The sequence below is a fragment of the Eucyclogobius newberryi genome, unplaced genomic scaffold (genome assembly GCF_026437365.1).
Source record: "Eucyclogobius newberryi isolate DKJ021-1_F unplaced genomic scaffold, fEucNew1.0.hap1 SCAF_36, whole genome shotgun sequence".
Lineage (NCBI taxonomy): Eukaryota > Metazoa > Chordata > Actinopteri > Gobiiformes > Gobiidae > Eucyclogobius > Eucyclogobius newberryi.
The window spans coordinates 481,816-502,277 of record NW_027316012.1 but is presented as its reverse complement, the minus strand read 5'-3'; the positions used below and the strand labels follow the sequence as shown (position 1 = coordinate 502,277).

Genomic DNA, 20,462 nt, shown 5'->3' with positions numbered 1-20,462 from the left:
TACGGTTCAAATGGGATTGCAATAAGTGTTCTGACCTCTAAGTCTGAAAAGAGATTTCCTTGAATTGACACATAACAAAGCAACAAACGTGGGGTTTTACCTGACATAAATCCACTAGTTTAGGCCAAAAAAAGCAGCAGTTTTTAAGTAGAAGGTCTTGCTTCGTTTGTACCTTCAGTACTAAAGATTGGCTTTACCTAACAACGATCCAGCCCAATGAAAATCGGAAGGTTTGTAATAGTTAAATTCTTTCTTAATCAATAACTTACATGTGCTAAATGTACTTAACTGGCTAGAATGATGATCTAACCCTCGACCTTGGTGTTATTAGTACCACGCTAACCAGCCACATTTTCCACATGTAAAATGTCAAAATGTGCGCAAGGGACCATATAATATAAGAGTTGGCTTGAAGGTACCTTCAGGGATGTAAAAGGAAGAGCAATTTTGCACATTTTTGGCGCTTTAGGTACGGTTCAAATGGGATTACAATAAGAGTTCTGACCTCTAAGTCTGAAAAGAGATTTCCTTAAATTGACACATAACAAAGCAACAAACGTGGGGGTTTACCTGACATAAATCCAGCAGTTTAGGCCAAAAAAAAGCAGCAGGTTTTTAGGTAGGTCTTGCTTCGTTTGTACCTTCAGTACTAAAGATCGGCTTTACCTAACAACGATCCAGCCCAATGAAAATCGGCACGTTTGCAATATTTAAACTGTTTCTCAAGCAACTGGCTAGTATGGGGATCGAACCCACGACTTTGGCGTTATTAGCACCACGCTCTAACCAACTGAGCTAACCAGCCAAAGTTGTCAGGAGTAAAATGTCAAAATGTGCTCATGTGACTATATAAGACTAGAATTTGCTTGAAGGTACCTTCAGGGATGTAAAAGGAAGAGCAATTTTGCACATTTTTGGCGCTTTAGGTACGGTTCAAATGGGATTGCAATAAGAGTTCTGACCTCTAAGTCTGAAAAGAGATTTCCTTAAATTGACACATAACAAAGCACCAAACGTGGGATTATACCTGACATAAATCCACTAGTTTAGGCCAAAAAAAGCAGCAGTTTTTAAGTATAAGGTCTTGCTTCGTTTGTACCTTCAGTACTAAAGATTGGCTTTACCTAACAACGATCCAGCCCAATGAAAAACGGAAGGTTTGTAATAGTTAAATTCTTTCTTAATCAATATCTTACATATACTAAACTTACTCAACTGGCTAGAATGGGGATCTAACCCTCGACCTTGGTGTTATTAGTACACGCTAACCAGCCACATTTTCCACATGTAAAATGTCAAAATGTGCGCAAGGGACCATATAATATAAGAGTTGGCTTGAAGGTACCTTCAGGGATGTAAAAGGAAGAGCAATTTTGCACATTTTTGGCGCTTTAGGTACGGTTCAAATGGGATTGCAATAAGTGTTCTGACCTCTAAGTCTGAAAAGAGATTTCCTTAAATTGACACATAACAAAGCAACAAACGTGGGGTTTTACCTGACATAAATCCAGCAGTTTAGGCCAAAAAAAAGCAGCAGGTTTTTAGGTAGGTCTTGCTTCGTTTGTACCTTCAGTACTAAAGATCGGCTTTACCTAACAACGATCCAGCCCAATGAAAATCGGCACGTTTGCAATATTTAAACTATTTCTCAAGCAACTGGCTAGTATGGGGATCTAACCCACGACCTTGGCGTTATTAGCACCACGCTCTAACCAACTGAGCTAACCATCCAAAGTTGTCAGTAGTAAAATGTCAAAATGTGCTCATGTGACTATATAAGACTAGAATTTGCTTGAAGGTACCTTCAGGGATGTAAAAGGAAGAGTAATTTTGCACATTTTTGGCGCTTTAGGTACGGTTCAAATGGGATTGCAATAAGTGTTCTGACCTCTAAGTCTGAAAAGAGATTTCCTTAAATTGACACATAACAAAGCACCAAACGTGGGATTATACCTGACATAAATCCACTAGTTTAGGCCAAAAAAAGCAGCAGTTTTTAAGTATAAGGTCTTGCTTCGTTTGTACCTTCAGTACTAAAGATTGGCTTTACCTAACAATGATCCAGCCCAATGAAAATAGGAAGGTTTGTAATAGTTAAATTCTTTCTTAATCAATATCTTACATATACTAAACTTACTCAACTGGCTAGAATGGGGATCTAACCCTCGACCTTGGTGTTATTAGTACCACGCTAACCAGCCACATTTTCCACATGTAAAATGTCAAAATGTGCGCAAGGGACCATATAATATAAGAGTTGGCTTGAAGGTACCTTCAGGGATGTAAAAGGAAGAGCAATTTTGCACATTTTTGGCGCTTTAGGTACGGTTCAAATGGGATTGCAATAAGTGTTCTGACCTCTAAGTCTGAAAAGAGATTTCCTTAAATTGACACATAACAAAGCAACAAACGTGGGGTTTTACCTGACATAAATCCAGCAGTTTAGGCCAAAAAAAAGCAGCAGGTTTTTAGGTAGGTCTTGCTTCGTTTGTACCTTCAGTACTAAAGATCGGCTTTACCTAACAACGATCCAGCCCAATGAAAATCGGCACGTTTGCAATATTTAAACTATTTCTCAAGCAACTGGCTAGTATGGGGATCTAACCCACGACCTTGGCGTTATTAGCACCACGCTCTAACCAACTGAGCTAACCATCCAAAGTTGTCAGTAGTAAAATGTCAAAATGTGCTCATGTGACTATATAAGACTAGAATTTGCTTGAAGGTACCTTCAGGGATGTAAAAGGAAGAGTAATTTTGCACATTTTTGGCGCTTTAGGTACGGTTCAAATGGGATTGCAATAAGTGTTCTGACCTCTAAGTCTGAAAAGAGATTTCCTTAAATTGACACATAACAAAGCACCAAACGTGGGATTATACCTGACATAAATCCACTAGTTTAGGCCAAAAAAAGCAGCAGTTTTTAAGTATAAGGTCTTGCTTCGTTTGTACCTTCAGTACTAAAGATTGGCTTTACCTAACAATGATCCAGCCCAATGAAAATAGGAAGGTTTGTAATAGTTAAATTCTTTCTTAATCAATATCTTACATATACTAAACTTACTCAACTGGCTAGAATGGGGATCTAACCCTCGACCTTGGTGTTATTAGTACCACGCTAACCAGCCACATTTTCCACATGTAAAATGTCAAAATGTGCGCAAGGGACCATATAATATAAGAGTTGGCTTGAAGGTACCTTCAGGGATGTAAAAGGAAGAGCAATTTTGCACATTTTTGGCGCTTTAGGTACGGTTCAAATGGGATTGCAATAAGAGTTCTGACCTCTAAGTCTGAAAAGAGATTTCCTTAAATTGACACATAACAAAGCAACAAACGTGGGGTTTTACCTGACATAAATCCAGCAGTTTAGGCCAAAAAAAAGCAGCAGGTTTTTAGGTAGGTCTTGCTTCGTTTGTACCTTCAGTACTAAAGATCGGCTTTACCTAACAACGATCCAGCCCAATGAAAATCGGCATGTTTGTAATATTTAAACTATTTCTCAAGCAAAATCCTTTATGTCCTACATGTACTTATCTGGCTAGTATGGGGATCAAACCCACAACCTCGGTGGTATTAGCACCACGTTCTAACCAACTGAGCTAACCAGCCAAAGTTCTCATGAGTAAAATGTCAAAATGTGCTCATGTGAATATATATGACTAGAATTTGCTTGAAGGTACCTTCAGGGATGTAAAAGGAAGAGCAATTTTTCACATTTTTGGCGCTTTAGGTACGGTTCAAATGGGATTGCAATAAGTGTTCTGACCTCTAAGTCTGAAAAGAGATTTCCTTAAATTGACAAATAACAAAGCAACAAACGTGGGATTATACCTGACATAAATCCAGCAGTTTAGGCCAAAAAAAAGCAGCAGGTTTTTAGGTAGAAGGTCTAGCTTCGTTTGTACCATCAGTACTAAAGATCGGCTTTACCTAACAACGATCCAGCCCAATGAAAATCGGCAGGTTTGTAATATTTAAACTATTTCTCAAGCAAAATCTTTCAACCGCCACACATACTAAACTGGCTAGTATGGACATCGAACCCACGACCTTGGCTTTATTAGCACCACGCTCTAACCAACTGAGCTAACCAGCCAAGGATCTCAAGTTTAAAATGTCAAAATGTGCTCATGTGACTTTATACGACTAGAATTTGCTTGAAGGTACCTTCACGGATGTAAAAGGAAGAGCAATTTTGCACATTTTTGGCGCTTTAGGTACGGTTCAAATGGGAGTGCAATGAGTGTTCTGACCTCTAAGTCTGAAAAGAGATTTCCTTGAATTGACACATAACAAAGCAACAAACGTGGGGTTTTACCTGACATAAATCCACTAGTTTAGGCCAAAAAAAGCAGCAGTTTTTAAGTAGAAGGTCTTGCTTCGTTTGTACCTTCAGTACTAAAGATTGGCTTTACCTAACAACGATCCAGCCCAATGAAAATCGGAAGGTTTGTAATAGTTAAATTCTTTCTTAATCAATATCTTACATGTGCTAAATGTACTCAACTGGCTAGAATGATGATCTAACCCTCGACCTTGGTGTTATTAGTACCACGCTAACCAGCCACATTTTCCACATGTAAAATGTCAAAATGTGCGCAAGGGACCATATAATATAAGGGTTGGCTTGAAGGTACCTTCAGGGATGTAAAAGGAAGAGCAATTTTGCACATTTTTGGCGCTTTAGGTACGGTTCAAATGGGATTGCAAAAAGAGTTCTGACCTCTAAGTCTGAAAAGAGATTTCCTTAAATTGACACATAACAAAGCAACAAACGTGGGGTTTTACCTGACATAAATCCAGCAGTTTAGGCCAAAAAAAAGCAGCAGGTTTTTAGGTAGGTCTTGCTTCGTTTGTACCTTCAGTACTAAAGATCGGCTTTACCTAACAACGATCCAGCCCAATGAAAATCGGCACGTTTGCAATATTTAAACTATTTCTCAAGCAACTGGCTAGTATGGGGATCGAACCCACGACCTTGGCGTTATTAGCACCACGCTCTAACCAACTGAGCTAACCAGCCAAAATTGTCATGAGTAAAATGTCAAAATGTGCTCATGTGACTATATAAGACTAGAATTTGCTTGAAGGTACCTTCAGGGATGTAAAAGGAAGAGCAATTTTGCACATTTTTGGCGCTTTAGGTACGGTTCAAATGGGATTGAAATAAGTGTTCTGACCTCTAAGTCTGAAAAGAGATTTCCTTAAATTGACACATAACAAAGCAACAAACGTGGGATTATACCTGACATAAATCCAGCAGTTTAGGCCAAAAAAAAAACAGCAGGTTTTTAGGTAGAAGGTCTTGCTTCGTTTGTACCATCAGTACTAAAGATTGGCTTTACCTAACAACGATCCAGCCCAATGAAAATCGGAAGGTTTGTAATAGTTAAATTCTTTCTTAATCAATATCTTACATGTGCTAAATGTACTCAACTGGCTAGAATGATGATCTAACCCTCGACCTTGGTGTTATTAGTATCACGCTAACCAGCCACATTTTCCACATGTAAAATGTCAAAATGTGCGCAAGGGACCATATAATATAAGAGTTGGCTTGAAGGTACCTTCAGGGATGTAAAAGGAAGAGCAATTTTGCACATTTTTGGCGCTTTAGGTACGGTTCAAATGGGATTACAATAAGAGTTCTGACCTCTAAGTCTGAAAAGAGATTTCCTTAAATTGACACATAACAAAGCAACAAACGTGGGGTTTTACCTGACATAAATCCAGCAGTTTAGGCCAAAAAAAAGCAGCAGGTTTTTAGGTAGGTCTTGCTTCGTTTGTACCTTCAGTACTAAAGATCGGCTTTACCTAACAACGATCCAGCCCAATGAAAATCGGCATGTTTGTAATATTTAAACTATTTCTCAAGCAAAATCCTTTATGTCCTACATGTACTTATCTGGCTAGTATGGGGATCGAACCCACAACCTCAGTGGTATTAGCACGTTCTAACCAACTGAGCTAACCAGCCAAAGTTCTGATGAGTAAAATGTCAAAATGTGCTCATGTGAATATATATGACTAGAATTTGGTTGAAGGTACCTTCAGGGATGTAAAAGGAAGAGCAATTTTGCACATTTTTGGCGCTTTAGGTACGGTTCAAATGGGATTGCAATAAGTGTTCTGACCTCTAAGTCTGAAAAGAGATTTCCTTAAATTGACACATAACAAAGCAACAAACGTGGGGTTTTACCTGACATAAATCCAGCAGTTTAGGCCAAAAAAAAGCAGCAGGTTTTTGGGTAGGTCTTGCTTCGTTTGTACCTTCAGTACTAAAGATCGGCTTTGCCTAACAACGATCCAGCCCAATGAAAATCGGCACGTTTGCAATATTTAAACTATTTCTCAAGCAACTGGCTAGTATGGTGATCGAACCCACGACCTTGGCGTTATTAGCACCACGCTCTAACCAACTGAGCTAACCAGCCAAAGTTTTCAGGAGTCAAATGTCAAAATGTGCTCATGTGACTATATAAGACTAGAATTTGCTTGAAGGTACCTTCAGGGATGTAAAAGGAAGAGCAATTTTGCACATTTTTGGCGCTTTAGGTACGGTTCAAATGGGATTGCAATAAGTGTTCTGACCTCTAAGTCTGAAAAGAGATTTCCTTAAATTGACACATAACAAAGCACCAAACGTGGGATTATACCTGACATAAATCCACTAGTTTAGGCCAAAAAAAGCAGCAGTTTTTAAGTATAAGGTCTTGCTTCGTTTGTACCTTCAGTACTAAAGATTGGCTTTACCTAACAACGATCCAGCCCAATGAAAATAGGAAGGTTTGTAATAGTTAAATTCTTTCTTAATCAATATCTTACATATACTAAACTTACTCAACTGGCTAGAATGGGGATCTAACCCTCGACCTTGGTGTTATTAGTACCACGCTAACCAGCCACATTTTCCACATGTAAAATGTCAAAATGTGCGCAAGGGACCATATAATATAAGAGTTGGCTTGAAGGTACCTTCAGGGATGTAAAAGGAAGAGCAATTTTGCACATTTTTGGCGCTTTAGGTACGGTTAAAATGGGATTGCAATAAGAGTTCTGACCTCTAAGTCTGAAAAGAGATTTCCTTAAATTGACACATAACAAAGCAACAAACGTGGGGTTTTACCTGACATAAATCCAGCAGTTTAGGCCAAAAAAAGCAGCAGGTTTTTAGGTAGGTCTTGCTTCGTTTGTACCTTCAGTACTAAAGATCGGCTTTACCTAACAACGATCCAGCCCAATGAAAATCGGCATGTTTGTAATATTTAAACTATTTCTCAAGCAAAATCCTTTATGTCCTACATGTACTTTTCTGGCTAGTATGGGGATCGAACCCACAACCTCGGTGGTATTAGCACCACGTTCTAACCAACTGAGCTAACCAGCCAAACTTCTCATGAGTAAAATGTCAAAATGTGCTCATGTGAATATATATGACTAGAATTTGCTTGAAGGTACCTTCAGGGATGTAAAAGGAAGAGCAATTTTTCACATTTTTGGCGCTTTAGGTACGGTTCAAATGGGATTGCAATAAGTGTTCTGACCTCTAAGTCTGAAAAGAGATTTCCTTAAATTGACAAATAACAAAGCAACAAACGTGGGATTATACCTGACATAAATCCAGCAGTTTAGGCCAAAAAAAAGCAGCAGGTTTTTAGGTAGAAGGTCTAGCTTCGTTTGTACCATCAGTACTAAAGATCGGCTTTACCTAACAACGATCCAGCCCAATGAAAATCGGCAGGTTTGTAATATTTAAACTATTTCTCAAGCAAAATCTTTCAACCGCCACACATACTAAACTGGCTAGTATGGAAATCGAACCCACGACCTTGGCGTTATTAGCACCACGCTCTAAACAACTGAGCTAACCAGCCAAGGATCTCAAGTTTAAAATGTCAAAATGTGCTTATGTGACTTTATACGACTAGAATTTGCTTGAAGGTACCTTCACGGATGTAAAAGGAAGAGCAATTTTGCACATTTTTGGCGCTTTAGGCACGGTTCAAATGGGATTGAAATAAGTGTTCTGACCTCTAAGTCTGAAAAGAGATTTCCTTGAATTGACACATAACAAAGCAACAAACGTGGGGTTTTACCTGACATAAATCCACTAGTTTAGGCCAAAAAAAGCAGCAGTTTTTAAGTAGAAGGTCTTGCTTCGTTTGTACCTTCAGTACTAAAGATTGGCTTTACCTAACAACGATCCAGCCCAATGAAAATCGGAAGGTTTGTAATAGTTAAATTCTTTCTTAACCCTTTAAGCGCCAAAGTCGCAGAAATGCAACTTTACCGTACAAGGAAATTAATGAAATAATAGTAGAAAATGAATCACTTCAGTCATTGGTCGGTTCGGTGCAACTTCCCTTTATTAGCCAGGTATGATCCAGGGCAGATCCGGTAAGGAAAAAAATGGCTGGAGGAAGTACACGTGGCATGCAATTTACAGCAGATTCTGACTCTGAAGGGTATTATCTCCCCGAGAGTGACGATGGATTTCCAAGTGGAGATGAAGGGACTTCGAAACAACGGACAGGTGCAAAGGACAGACGGAGGCGAGGAACCAGTGGAACCAGTGGCTGCAGTAAAACTTGCCCGGTGGATGAGAGCTGGGACATGCTGAGAGAGGTCGAGGTATTTGAGGCATGGATCAAACCTTTTGAAGACCCAGTTGGCTACACAGGAGAGATGGATCTGACGGATGCTAATCCATTTGATATTCTGTCACTCTTTCTGACCGATCAGTTTTGGACTTTCATTACTGATGAGACAAATAGATATGCACATCAGTCTATGGCACCTATGATTCTGAAGCCACATTCAAGATTTCTTGAGTGGTATGATGTATCAGTCACCGAAATGAAAGCTTTCTTCGCTTTGCATCTCTCCATGGGCCTTGTTGAGAAACCTGAAATCGAGGATTACTGGGGAACATTTTGGCTTACACAAACGCCTGGATTTGGAAATGTAATGTCAAGAAACAGATTTGAAATCATTCTTTCGTTCTTTCATTTTGTCAACAATAATGATTATGTGAGAACAGGCGAGCCCGGGCACGATAAACTGTTCAAAGTCCGCCCAATAATAGATTTGATTATTCCCAAATTTGCAGCAGTTTACAGTCCAATCAAGGAGCTTTCTTTAGATGAAATGACAATAGCTTTCAAGGGGAGATCTTCACTAAAATGTTACTCTCCGAATAAACCTGACAAATATGGCTATAGAGTGTATGCCCTGAGTGAAAGCTGTTCAGGGTATGTTTTGCGCTGGTCAATGCACACTGGACAGTACAAAAATAATGCAAGCAACATCAGTGCAACACACGCAGTTGTCCGTGAGTTGGTTTCTCCCTTTACGGGCAAAGGACACGAGATTTACATGGACAGTTACTATACCTCGCCTGTAATTGCAAATGAATTAGCAGATTTGGAAACTGGACTGTGTGGGACGGTAAGGATTACCAGGTTGGGGATGCCAAAATGCCTTGGTAAAAGTGTCTTACAGCTGAAAAAAGGAGATGACCCAGTTTTTTGCAGAAAGGGAAAACTCCTGGCTTGTGCTTGGCACGATACTAAACGTCTCACCATGTTGTCCACAGTCCATGGAAATGATTGTGTTCAGAGGAGGATCCGATCCAAGACAGATGACACTGGCTTCCGTGACATCAAAAGACCTGTATGTGTCGACCAGTACAACGCCTACATGGGTGGAGTGGACACTGCTGACCAGAGGATGAAGACATACCTCTTTCCACACAGGTCCCGGAAATGGTATCATCGCATATTCAATGCCATTATAAGCATAAGTATTGTCAACTCACACATCATATACACCAAATCCACTCCAGGCCCACACAAACCTTTAAAGGTTTACATTCAGAACATTATTGATGCATTACTGGCTGATCACTCCAAAAAACAAGAAAGGCGCTCAAGACCGGAGGGTGAAATGCCACAGAGACTCACAGAGCGTCATTGGCTTTGTCAAGCAGAGGGACGTCCAGACTGCGCCGTGTGCTCTGACCGCTCTCGTACCAAAGGCAGGCGGCAAACAAAGTACAGGTGCCGTCAGTGTGGCGTTGGCCTCTGTGCGGTTCCATGCAACGAGAGATACCATACGCTAAAAAACTTTAAATGCTGTCATTTGGATATGTAAAAGTGCAGGGTACCTTGACCCTGGATGGACATCTTTTCTGTGATGGCACTCTCCTTTCTTCACTGCTTTCTCCACAACCTGCCTGGCACCAATGATGGATGTATAAGTTGGAAAAATAAAAAAAATGAAAAAAAATACATAATAAATACCGTGTTTGTCATCATTTGGTCAGAACTTGTAATCAGGGCCCGAGTTTGAAGATGTGAGCAAAAGGGGTGAAAATGGGTTAAAATGTGAAAAAACACCAAAATGAGCAAAATGAAATAATCCCCCATCATCAGTGCACAGTTTGCCCCCAGAAAAGCACTCCCCTGGGGCCTGGAGGTGATCTGACCACCAGAATATAGTACCATATACCCCTGCTGGACTTAGAAAAAAAACCGAGCTTCCAGCCAATAGTACACTATACCCGAGGGACTCTGTCGTTTCTCGGCAATAGTACACTATACCCGAGGGACTCTGTCGTTTTTCGGCAATAGTACACTATACCCGAGGGACTCTGTCGTTTTTCGGCAATAGTACACTATACCCGAGGGACTCTGTCGTTTTTCGGCAATAGTACACTATACCCGAGGGACTCTGTCGTTTTTCGGCAATAGTACACTATACCCATCGACTCTGTCGTTTTTCCGGGCCGTAGTACGAAGTTGTGAGCAAAAGGGGTGAAAATGGGTTAAAATGTGAAAAAACACCAAAATGAGCAAAATGAAATAATCCCCCATCATCAGTGCACTGTTTGACCCCAGAAAAGCACTCCCCTGGGGCCTGGAGGTGATCTGACCATCATAGTATAGTACACTATACCCCTGAGGGACTTAGAGTAAAAACCGAAATAGTACACTATACTCGAAAAATTTCAAAGTGTGGTTAAGAGTACCAAGGGCACGGGCTTCCAGGCGGCTGCCCCTAAGGGGTTTAGCCCGCGAGGGGGTGCTTAAGGGTGGGTCCCCGGGTTCGGAGGGAGAGCCTGGTCCCCGGTGGTCATCCCCGGAGTCCCGGAGCCCAGGACCCGGGGAAGAGTGTGCCCGGGTCGGGGCTGAGTCTGGTGGAGTGGGGGGGGTGGCCCTGGAGGTGCTCCAGGGGCTCCAGGGGTTCCAGGGGGTGCTCAGTGGAGGCCATGCCCAGCCAGAGTGTCCCTTCCCCGGGGTGAGTCTGGGGAGAGTGGGGGGTGGCTCTGGGGGTGCTCCGGGGGCTCCAGGGGGTGCTCGGCGGAGGCCATGCCCAGCCAGAGTGTCCCTTCCCCGGGGTGAGTCTGGAGGAGTGGGGGGTGGCTCTGGAGGTGCTCCGGGGGCTCCAGGGGGTGCTCGGCGGAGGCCATGCCCAGCCAGAGTGGCCCTTCCCCGGGCAGAGTCTGGGGAGAGTGGGGGGTGGCTCTGGAGGTGCTCCCGGGGCTCCAGGGGTTCCAGGGGGTGCTCAGTGGAGGCCATGCCCAGCCAGAGTGTCCCTTCCCCGGGGTGAGTCTGGGGAGAGTGGGGGGTGGCTCTGGGGGTGCTCCGGGGGCTCCAGGGGGTGCTCGGCGGAGGCCATGCCCAGCCAGAGTGTCCCTTCCCCGGGGTGAGTCTGGAGGAGTGGGGGGTGGCTCTGGAGGTGCTCCCGGGGCTCCAGGGGGTGCTTGGTGGAGACCATGCCCAGCCAGAGTGGCCCTTCCCCGGGCAGAGTCTGGAGGAGTGGGGGGTGGCTCTGGAGGAGCTCCAGGGGTTCCAGGGGGTGCTCGGCGGAGGCCATGCCCAGCCAGAGTGGCCCTTCCCCGGGCATAGTCTGGGGAGAGTGGGGGGTGGCTCTGGAGGTGCTCCGGGGGCTCCAGGGGGTGCTCAGCGGGGGCCATGCCCGGCCGGAGGTGCCCGGAGCTCTCCAAGGTGGCTCCAGGGGCCCGGAGCTGTCCATGGTGGCTCCTGGGGCCCGGAGCTCTCCGAGGTGGCTCCAGGCGGTGCTCAGCGGAGGCCATGCCCGACCGGAGTGGCCCTTCCCCGGGGTGAGTCTGGGGAGAGTGGGGGGTGGCTGTGGAGGTGCTCCGGGGGCTCCAGGGGTTCCAGGGGGTGCTCAGTGGGGGCCATGCCCAGCCAGAGTGTCCCTTCCCCGGGGTGAGTCTGGAGGAGTGGGGGATGGCTCTGGAGGTGCTCCGGGGGCTCCAGGGGTTCCAGGGGGTGCTCAGCGGAGGCCATGCCCGGCCAGAGTGGCCCTTCCCCGGGCAGAGTCTGGGGAGAGTGGGGGGTGGCTCTGGAGCTGCTCCGGGGGCTTCAGGGGTTCCAGGGGGTGGTCAGCGGAGGCCATGCCCAGCCAGAGTGGACCTTCCCCGGGGTGAGTCTGGAGGAGTGGGGGGTGGCCCTGGAGGGGCTCCAGGGGTTCCAGGGGGTGCTCGGCGGAGGCCATGCCCAGCCAGAGTGTCCCTTCCCCGGGGTGAGTCTGGAGGAGTGGGGGGTGGCTCTGGAGGTGCTCCGGGGGCTCCAGGGGGTGCTTGGTGGAGGCCATGCCCAGCCAGAGTGGCCCTTCCCCGGGCAGAGTCTGGGGAGAGTGGGGGGTGGCTCTGGGGGTGCTCCGGGGGCTCCAGGGGGTGCTCGGCGGAGGCCATGCCCAGCCAGAGTGTCCCTTCCCCGGGGTGAGTCTGGAGGAGTGGGGGGTGGCCCTGGAGGGGCTCCGGGGGTTCCAGGGGGTGCTCGGCGGAGGCCATGCCCGGCCAGAGTGTCCCTTCCCCGGGCAGAGTCTGGGAAGAGTGGGGGGTGGCTCTGGAGGGCCTCCGGGGGTTCCAGGGGGTGGTAGGCGGAGGCCATTTCCGGCCAGAGTGTCCCTTCCCCGGGCAGAGTCTGGGGAGAGTGGGGGGTGGCTCTGGAGCTGCTCCGGGGGCTCCAGGGGTTCCAGGGGGTGCTCGGCGGAGGCCATGCCCGGCCAGAGTGTCCCTTCCCCGGGCAGAGTCTGGGGAGAGTGGGGGGTGGCTCTGGAGGGGCTCCAGGGGTTCCAGGGGGTGCTCGGCGGAGGCCATGCCCAGCCAGAGTGGCCCTTCCCCGGGCATAGTCTGGGGAGAGTGGGGGGTGGCTCTGGAGGTGCTCCGGGGGCTCCAGGGGGTGCTCAGTGGAGGCCATGCCCAGCCAGAGTGGCCCTTCCCCGGGCATAGTCTGGGGAGAGTGGGGGGTGGCTCTGGAGGTGCTCCGGGGGCTCCAGGGGGTGCTCAGTGGAGGCCATGCCCAGCCAGAGTGGCCCTTCCCCGGGCAGAGTCTGGAGGAGTGGGGGGTGGCTCTGGAGGTGCTCCGGGGGCTCCAGGGGGTGCTCGGCGGAGGCCATGCCCAGCCAGAGTGGCCCTTCCCCGGGCATAGTCTGGGGAGAGTGGGGGGTGGCTCTGGAGGTGCTCCGGGGGCTCCAGGGGGTGCTCAGTGGAGGCCATGCCCAGCCAGAGTGTCCCTTCCCCGGGCAGAGTCTGGAGGAGTGGGGGGTGGCTCTGGAGGTGCTCCGGGGGCTCCAGGGGTTCCAGGGGGTGCTCAGCGGAGGCCATGCCCAGCCAGAGTGGCCCTTCCCCAGGGTGAGTCTGGGGAGAGTGGGGGGTGGCTCTGGAGGTGCTCCGGGGGCTCCAGGGGGTGCTCAGTGGAGGCCATGCCCAGCCAGAGTGGCCCTTCCCCGGGCAGAGTCTGGAGGAGTGGGGGGTGGCTCTGGAGGTGCTCCGGGGGCTCCAGGGGGTGCTCGGCGGAGGCCATGCCCAGCCAGAGTGGCCCTTCCCCGGGCATAGTCTGGGGAGAGTGGGGGGTGGCTCTGGAGGTGCTCCGGGGGCTCCAGGGGGTGCTCAGCGGGGGCCATGCCCTGCCGGAGGTGCCCGGAGCTCTCCAAGGTGGCTCCAGGGGCCCGGAGCTGTCCATGGTGGCTCCAGGGGCCCGGAGCTCTCGGAGGTGGCTCCAGGCGGTGCTCAGCGGAGGCCATGCCCGACCGGAGTGGCCCTTCCCCGGATTGAGTCTGGGGAGAGTGGGGGGTGGCTGTGGAGGTGCTCCGGGGGCTCCAGGGGTTCCAGGGGGTGCTCAGTGGGGGCCATGCCCAGCCAGAGTGTCCCTTCCCCGGGGTGAGTCTGGAGGAGTGGGGGATGGCTCTGGAGGTGCTCCGGGGGCTCCAGGGGTTCCAGGGGGTGCTCAGCGGAGGCCATGCCCGGCCAGAGTGGCCCTTCCCCGGGCAGAGTCTGGGGAGAGTGGGGGGTGGCTCTGGAGCTGCTCCGGGGGCTTCAGGGGTTCCAGGGGGTGGTCAGCGGAGGCCATGCCCAGCCAGAGTGGACCTTCCCCGGGGTGAGTCTGGAGGAGTGGGGGGTGGCCCTGGAGGGGCTCCAGGGGTTCCAGGGGGTGCTCGGCGGAGGCCATGCCCAGCCAGAGTGTCCCTTCCCCGGGGTGAGTCTGGAGGAGTGGGGGGTGGCTCTGGAGGTGCTCCGGGGGCTCCAGGGGGTGCTCGGCGGAGGCCATGCCCAGCCAGAGTGTCCCTTCCCCGGGGTGAGTCTGGAGGAGTGGGGGGTGGCTCTGGAGGTGCTCCGGGGGCTCCAGGGGGTGCTTGGTGGAGACCATGCCCAGCCAGAGTGGCCCTTCCCCGGGCAGAGTCTGGAGGAGTGGGGGGTGGCTCTGGAGGAGCTCCAGGGGTTCCAGGGGGTGCTCGGCGGAGGCCATGCCCAGCCAGAGTGGCCCTTCCCCGGGCATAGTCTGGGGAGAGTGGGGGGTGGCTCTGGAGGTGCTCCGGGGGCTCCAGGGGGTGCTCAGCGGGGGCCATGCCCTGCCGGAGGTGCCCGGAGCTCTCCAAGGTGGCTCCAGGGGCCCGGAGCTGTCCATGGTGGCTCCAGGGGCCCGGAGCTCTCGGAGGTGGCTCCAGGCGGTGCTCAGCGGAGGCCATGCCCGACCGGAGTGGCCCTTCCCCGGGGTGAGTCTGGGGAGAGTGGGGGGTGGCTGTGGAGGTGCTCCGGGGGCTCCAGGGGTTCCAGGGGGTGCTCAGTGGGGGCCATGCCCAGCCAGAGTGTCCCTTCCCCGGGGTGAGTCTGGAGGAGTGGGGGATGGCTCTGGAGGTGCTCCGGGGGCTCCAGGGGTTCCAGGGGGTGCTCAGCGGAGGCCATGCCCGGCCAGAGTGGCCCTTCCCCGGGCAGAGTCTGGGGAGAGTGGGGGGTGGCTCTGGAGCTGCTCCGGGGGCTTCAGGGGTTCCAGGGGGTGGTCAGCGGAGGCCATGCCCAGCCAGAGTGGACCTTCCCCGGGGTGAGTCTGGAGGAGTGGGGGGTGGCCCTGGAGGGGCTCCAGGGGTTCCAGGGGGTGCTCGGCGGAGGCCATGCCCAGCCAGAGTGTCCCTTCCCCGGGGTGAGTCTGGAGGAGTGGGGGGTGGCTCTGGAGGTGCTCCGGGGGCTCCAGGGGGTGCTTGGTGGAGGCCATGCCCAGCCAGAGTGGCCCTTCCCCGGGCAGAGTCTGGGGAGAGTGGGGGGTGGCTCTGGGGGTGCTCCGGGGGCTCCAGGGGGTGCTCGGCGGAGGCCATGCCCAGCCAGAGTGTCCCTTCCCCGGGGTGAGTCTGGAGGAGTGGGGGGTGGCCCTGGAGGGGCTCCGGGGGTTCCAGGGGGTGCTCGGCGGAGGCCATGCCCGGCCAGAGTGTCCCTTCCCCGGGCAGAGTCTGGGGAGAGTGGGGGGTGGCTCTGGAGGGCCTCCGGGGGTTCCAGGGGGTGGTAGGCGGAGGCCATTTCCGGCCAGAGTGTCCCTTCCCCGGGGTGAGTCTGGAGGAGTGGGGGGTGGCCCTGGAGGGGCTCCGGGGGTTCCAGGGGGTGCTCGGCGGAGGCCATGCCCGGCCAGAGTGTCCCTTCCCCGGGCAGAGTCTGGGGAGAGTGGGGGGTGGCTCTGGAGGGCCTCCGGGGGTTCCAGGGGGTGGTAGGCGGAGGCCATTTCCGGCCAGAGTGTCCCTTCCCCGGGCAGAGTCTGGGGAGAGTGGGGGGTGGCTCTGGAGCTGCTCCGGGGGCTCCAGGGGTTCCAGGGGGTGCTCGGCGGAGGCCATGCCCGGCCAGAGTGTCCCTTCCCCGGGCAGAGTCTGGGGAGAGTGGGGGGTGGCTCTGGAGGGCCTCCGGGGGCTCCAGGGGTTCCAGGGGGTGCTCGGCGGAGGCCATGCCCAGCCAGAGTGTCCCTTCCCCGGGGTGAGTCTGGAGGAGTGGGGGGTGGCTCTGGAGGTGCTCCGGGGGCTCCAGGGGGTGCTTGGTGGAGGCCATGCCCAGCCAGAGTGTCCCTTCCCCGGGGTGAGTCTGGAGGAGTGGGGGGTGGCTCTGGAGGTGCTCCGGGGGGCTCCAGGGGGTGCTTGGTGGACGCCATGCCCAGCCAGAGTGGCCCTTCCCCGGGCAGAGTCTGGGGAGAGTGGGGGGGTGGCTCTGGGGGTGCTCCGGGGGCTCCAGGGGGTGCTCGGCGGAGGCCATGCCCAGCCAGAGTGGACCTTCCCCGGGGTGAGTCTGGGGAGAGTGGGGGGTGGCTCTGGAGGGTCTCCGGGGGCTCCAGGGGCTGCTCGGCGGAGGCCATGCCCAGCCAGAGTGTCCCTTCCCCGGTGTGAGTCTGGAGGAGTGGGGGGTGGCTCTGGAGGTGCTCCGGGGGCTCCAGGGGGTGCTTGGTGGAGGCCATGCCCAGCCAGAGTGTCCCTTCCCCGGGGTGAGTCTGGAGGAGTGGGGGGTGGCTCTGGAGGTGCTCCGGGGGGCTCCAGGGGGTGCTTGGTGGACGCCATGCCCAGCCAAAGTGGCCCTTCCCCGGGCAGAGTCTGGGGAGAGTGGGGGGGTGGCTCTGGGGGTGCTCCGGGGGCTCCAGGGGGTGCTCGGCGGAGGCCATGCCCAGCCAGAGTGGACCTTCCCCGGGGTGAGTCTGGGGAGAGTGGGGGGTGGCTCTGGAGGGTCTCCGGGGGCTCCAGGGGCTGCTCGGCGGAGGCCATGCCCAGCCAGAGTGTCCCTTCCCCGGGGTGAGTCTGGAGGAGTGGGGGGTGGCTCTGGAGGGTCTCCGGGGGCTCCAGGGGCTCCAGGGGGTGCTCAGCGGAGGCCATGCTCAGCCAGAGTGGCCCTTCCCCGGCCTCATATGCGGCAGAGTGCAGGGTGAGCAAAATGGGTGAAAATGGGTTAAAATGTGAAAAAACACCAAAATGAGCAAAATGAAATAATCCCCCATCATCAGTGCACTGTTTGACCCCAGAAAAGCACTCCCCTGGGGCCTGGAGGTGATCTGACCATCAGAGTATAGCACCATATGCCCCTGAGGGACTTAGAGTAAAAACCGAAATAGTACACTATACCCGAAAAGACTCTGTCATTTTTCGGCAATAGTACACTATACCCATCGACTCTGTCGTTTTTCCGGGCCGTAGTACGAAGTTGTGAGCAAAAGGGGTGAAAATGGGTTAAAATGTGAAAAAACACCAAAATGAGCAAAATGAAATAATCCCCCATCATCAGTGCACTGTTTGACCCCAGAAAAGCACTCCCCTGGGGCCTGGAGGTGATCTGACCATCAGAGTATAGCACCATATGCCCCTGAGGGACTTAGAGTAGTACACTATACCCGAGGGACTCTGTCGTTTTTCCGGGCCGTAGTACGAAGTTGTGAGCAAAAGGGGTGAAAATGGGTTAAAATGTGAAAAAACACCAAAATGAGCAAAATGAAATAATCCCCCCTCATCAGTGCACTGTTTGACCCCAGAAAAGCACTCCCCTGGGGCCTGGAGGTGATCTGACCATCATAGTATAGTACACTATACCCCTGAGGGACTTAGAGTAAAAACCGAAATAGTACACTATACTCGAAAAATTTCAAAGTGTGGTTAAGAGTACCAAGGGCACGGGCTTCCAGGCGGCTGCCCCTAAGGGGTTTAGCCCGCGAGGGGGTGCTTAAGGGTGGGTCCCCGGGTTCGGAGGGAGAGCCTGGTCCCCGGTGGTCATCCCCTGAGTCCCGGAGCCCAGGACCCGGGGAAGAGTGTGCCCGGGTCGAGGCTGAGTCTGGTGGAGTGGGGGGGTGGCCCTGGAGGTGCTCCAGGGGCTCCAGGGGTTCCAGGGGGTGCTCAGTGGAGGCCATGCCCAGCCAGAGTGTCCCTTCCCCGGGGTGAGTCTGGGGAGAGTGGGGGGTGGCTCTGGGGGTGCTCCGGGGGCTCCAGGGGGTGCTCGGCGGAGGCCATGCCCAGCCAGAGTGGCCCTTCCCCGGGCAGAGGCTGGAGGAGTGGGGGGTGGCTCTGGAGGTGCTCCGGGGGCTCCAGGGGTTCCAGGGGGTGCTCAGTGGGGGCCATGCCCAGCCAGAGTGGCCCTTCCCCGGGCAAAGTCTGGTCGTGTGCGGGGTGGATGATCCCTGCTCCGCCTCACGCGAGTTCGAGACCGGCTGGGTGCCCTTTTATCCATGAGGCACTGCACTGCCTCCGGCAGCCGAGTTCGGGGCCCGGTGAGGGCTCCAGGCTCCAGGGGCTCCGACCCGGAGCCTCCGACCCGCAGAAGGTGCTCCCTGGCCGGGCAAAGTCTGGTCGTGTGCGGGGTGGATGATCCCTGCTCCGCCTCACGCGAGTTCGAGACCGGCTGGGTGCCCTTTTATCCATGAGGCACTGCACTGCCTCCGGCAGCCGAGTTCGGGGCCCGGTGAGGGCTCCAGGCTCCAGGGGCTCCGACCCGGAGCCTCCGACCCGCAGAAGGTGCTCCCTGGCCGGGCAAAGTCTGGCAGTGTGCGGGGTGGATGATCCCTGCTCCGCCTCACGCGAGTTCGAGACCGGCTGGGTGCCCTTTTATCCATGAGGCACTGCACTGCCTCCGGCAGCCGAGTTCGGGGCCCAGTGAGGGCTCCAGGGGCTCCGACCCGGAGCCTCCGACCCGCAGAAGGTGCTCCCTGGCCGGGCAAAGTCTGGCCGTGTGCGGGGTGGATGATCCCTGCTCCGCCTCACGCGAGTTCGAGACCGGCTGGGTGCCCTTTTATCCATGAGGCACAGCACTGCCTCCGGCAGCCGAGTTCGGGGCCCGGTGAGGGCTCCAGGCTCCAGGGGCTCCGACCCGGAGCCTCCGACCCGCAGAAGGTGCTCCCTGGCCGGGCAAAGTCTGGCCGTGTGCGGGGTGGATGATCCCTGCTCCGCCTCACGCGAGTTCGAGACCGGCTGGGTGCCCTTTTATCCATGAGGCACTGCACTGCCTCCGGCAGCCGAGTTCGGGGCCCGGTGAGGGCTCCAGGCTCCAGGGGCTCCGACCCGGAGCCTCCGACCCGCAGAAGGTGCTCCCTGGCCGGGCAAAGTCTGGCCGTGTGCGGGGTGGATGATCCCTGCTCCGCCTCACGCGAGTTCGAGACCGGCTGGGTGCCCTTTTATCCATGAGGCACTGCACTGCCTCCGGCAGCCGAGTTCGGGGCCCGGTGAGGGCTCCAGGCTCCAGGGGCTCCGACCCGGAGCCTCCGACCCGCAGAAGGTGCTCCCTGGCCGGGCAAAGTCTGGCCGTGTGCGGGGTGGATGATCCCTGCTCCGCCTCACGCGAGTTCGAGACCGGCTGGGTGCCCTTTTATCCATGAGGCACTGCACTGCCTCCGGCAGCCGAGTTCGGGGCCCGGTGAGGGCTCCAGGCTCCAGGGGCTCCGACCCGGAGCCTCCGACCCGCAGAAGGTGCTCCCTGGCCGGGCAAAGTCTGGTCGTGTGCGGGGTGGATGATCCCTGCTCCGCCTCACGCGAGTTCGAGACCGGCTGGGTGCCCTTTTATCCATGAGGCACTGCACTGCCTCCGGCAGCCGAGTTCGGGGCCCGGTGAGGGCTCCAGGCTCCAGGGGCTCCGACCCGGAGCCTCCGACCCGCAGAAGGTGCTCCCTGGCCGGGCAAAGTCTGGCCGTGTGCGGGGTGGATGATCCCTGCTCCGCCTCACGCGAGTTCGAGACCGGCTGGGTGCCCTTTTATCCAAGAATCAACTGGAGTGTGGAGCTTCTACGGGCCTCCAGGGGCACTGCCGACCCAGAGCTGTGCCCCGGCTTCAGTTCTCTGTATCTCAGGAAGTTTTTTATTTATACATTTATTTCATCCATAATCTCTGGCGCCTAAAGGGTTATCAGTCCTTGGGGCTTGGGGCTAGGCTTGGCGTTTGTCAAATATTTATTTATTTTTGTCCACCTTTATTTACAAAAAATACAGAAGATGGCAGCAGATGATAAGGTATTGAAACCAAAAACTCTGTATTCTAACCCTTTAAGCGCCAAAGTCGCAGAAATGCAACTTTACCGTACAAGGAAATTAATGAAATAATAGTAGAAAATGAATCACTTCAGTCATTGGTCGGTTCGGTGCAACTTCCCTTTATTAGCCAGGTATGATCCAGGGCAGATCCGGTAAGGAAAAAAATGGCTGGAGGAAGTACACGT

General features: G+C 53.0%; 7 non-coding genes across 7 annotated transcripts; all 7 read right to left on the bottom strand.

Annotated features, from left to right (window-relative positions):
- Positions 1–731: 731 nt before the first annotated feature.
- On the bottom strand, positions 732–805 carry trnai-aau (transfer RNA isoleucine (anticodon AAU)). Its single transcript has one exon. It is a non-coding gene; the product is annotated as a tRNA-Ile (tRNA).
- Positions 806–1,657: 852 nt separating this feature from the next.
- trnai-aau (transfer RNA isoleucine (anticodon AAU)) lies at positions 1,658–1,731 on the bottom strand. Its single transcript has one exon. It is a non-coding gene; the product is annotated as a tRNA-Ile (tRNA).
- Positions 1,732–2,584: 853 nt separating this feature from the next.
- On the bottom strand, positions 2,585–2,658 carry trnai-aau (transfer RNA isoleucine (anticodon AAU)). Its single transcript has one exon. It is a non-coding gene; the product is annotated as a tRNA-Ile (tRNA).
- A 2,294-nt stretch (positions 2,659–4,952) lies between these two features.
- Positions 4,953–5,026, bottom strand: trnai-aau (transfer RNA isoleucine (anticodon AAU)). The gene has a single exon. It is a non-coding gene; the product is annotated as a tRNA-Ile (tRNA).
- Positions 5,027–6,363: 1,337 nt separating this feature from the next.
- trnai-aau (transfer RNA isoleucine (anticodon AAU)) lies at positions 6,364–6,437 on the bottom strand. Its single transcript has one exon. It is a non-coding gene; the product is annotated as a tRNA-Ile (tRNA).
- Positions 6,438–7,316: 879 nt separating this feature from the next.
- trnai-aau (transfer RNA isoleucine (anticodon AAU)) lies at positions 7,317–7,390 on the bottom strand. The gene has a single exon. It is a non-coding gene; the product is annotated as a tRNA-Ile (tRNA).
- Positions 7,391–7,803: 413 nt separating this feature from the next.
- On the bottom strand, positions 7,804–7,877 carry trnai-aau (transfer RNA isoleucine (anticodon AAU)). Its single transcript has one exon. It is a non-coding gene; the product is annotated as a tRNA-Ile (tRNA).
- Positions 7,878–20,462: the final 12,585 nt, after the last annotated feature.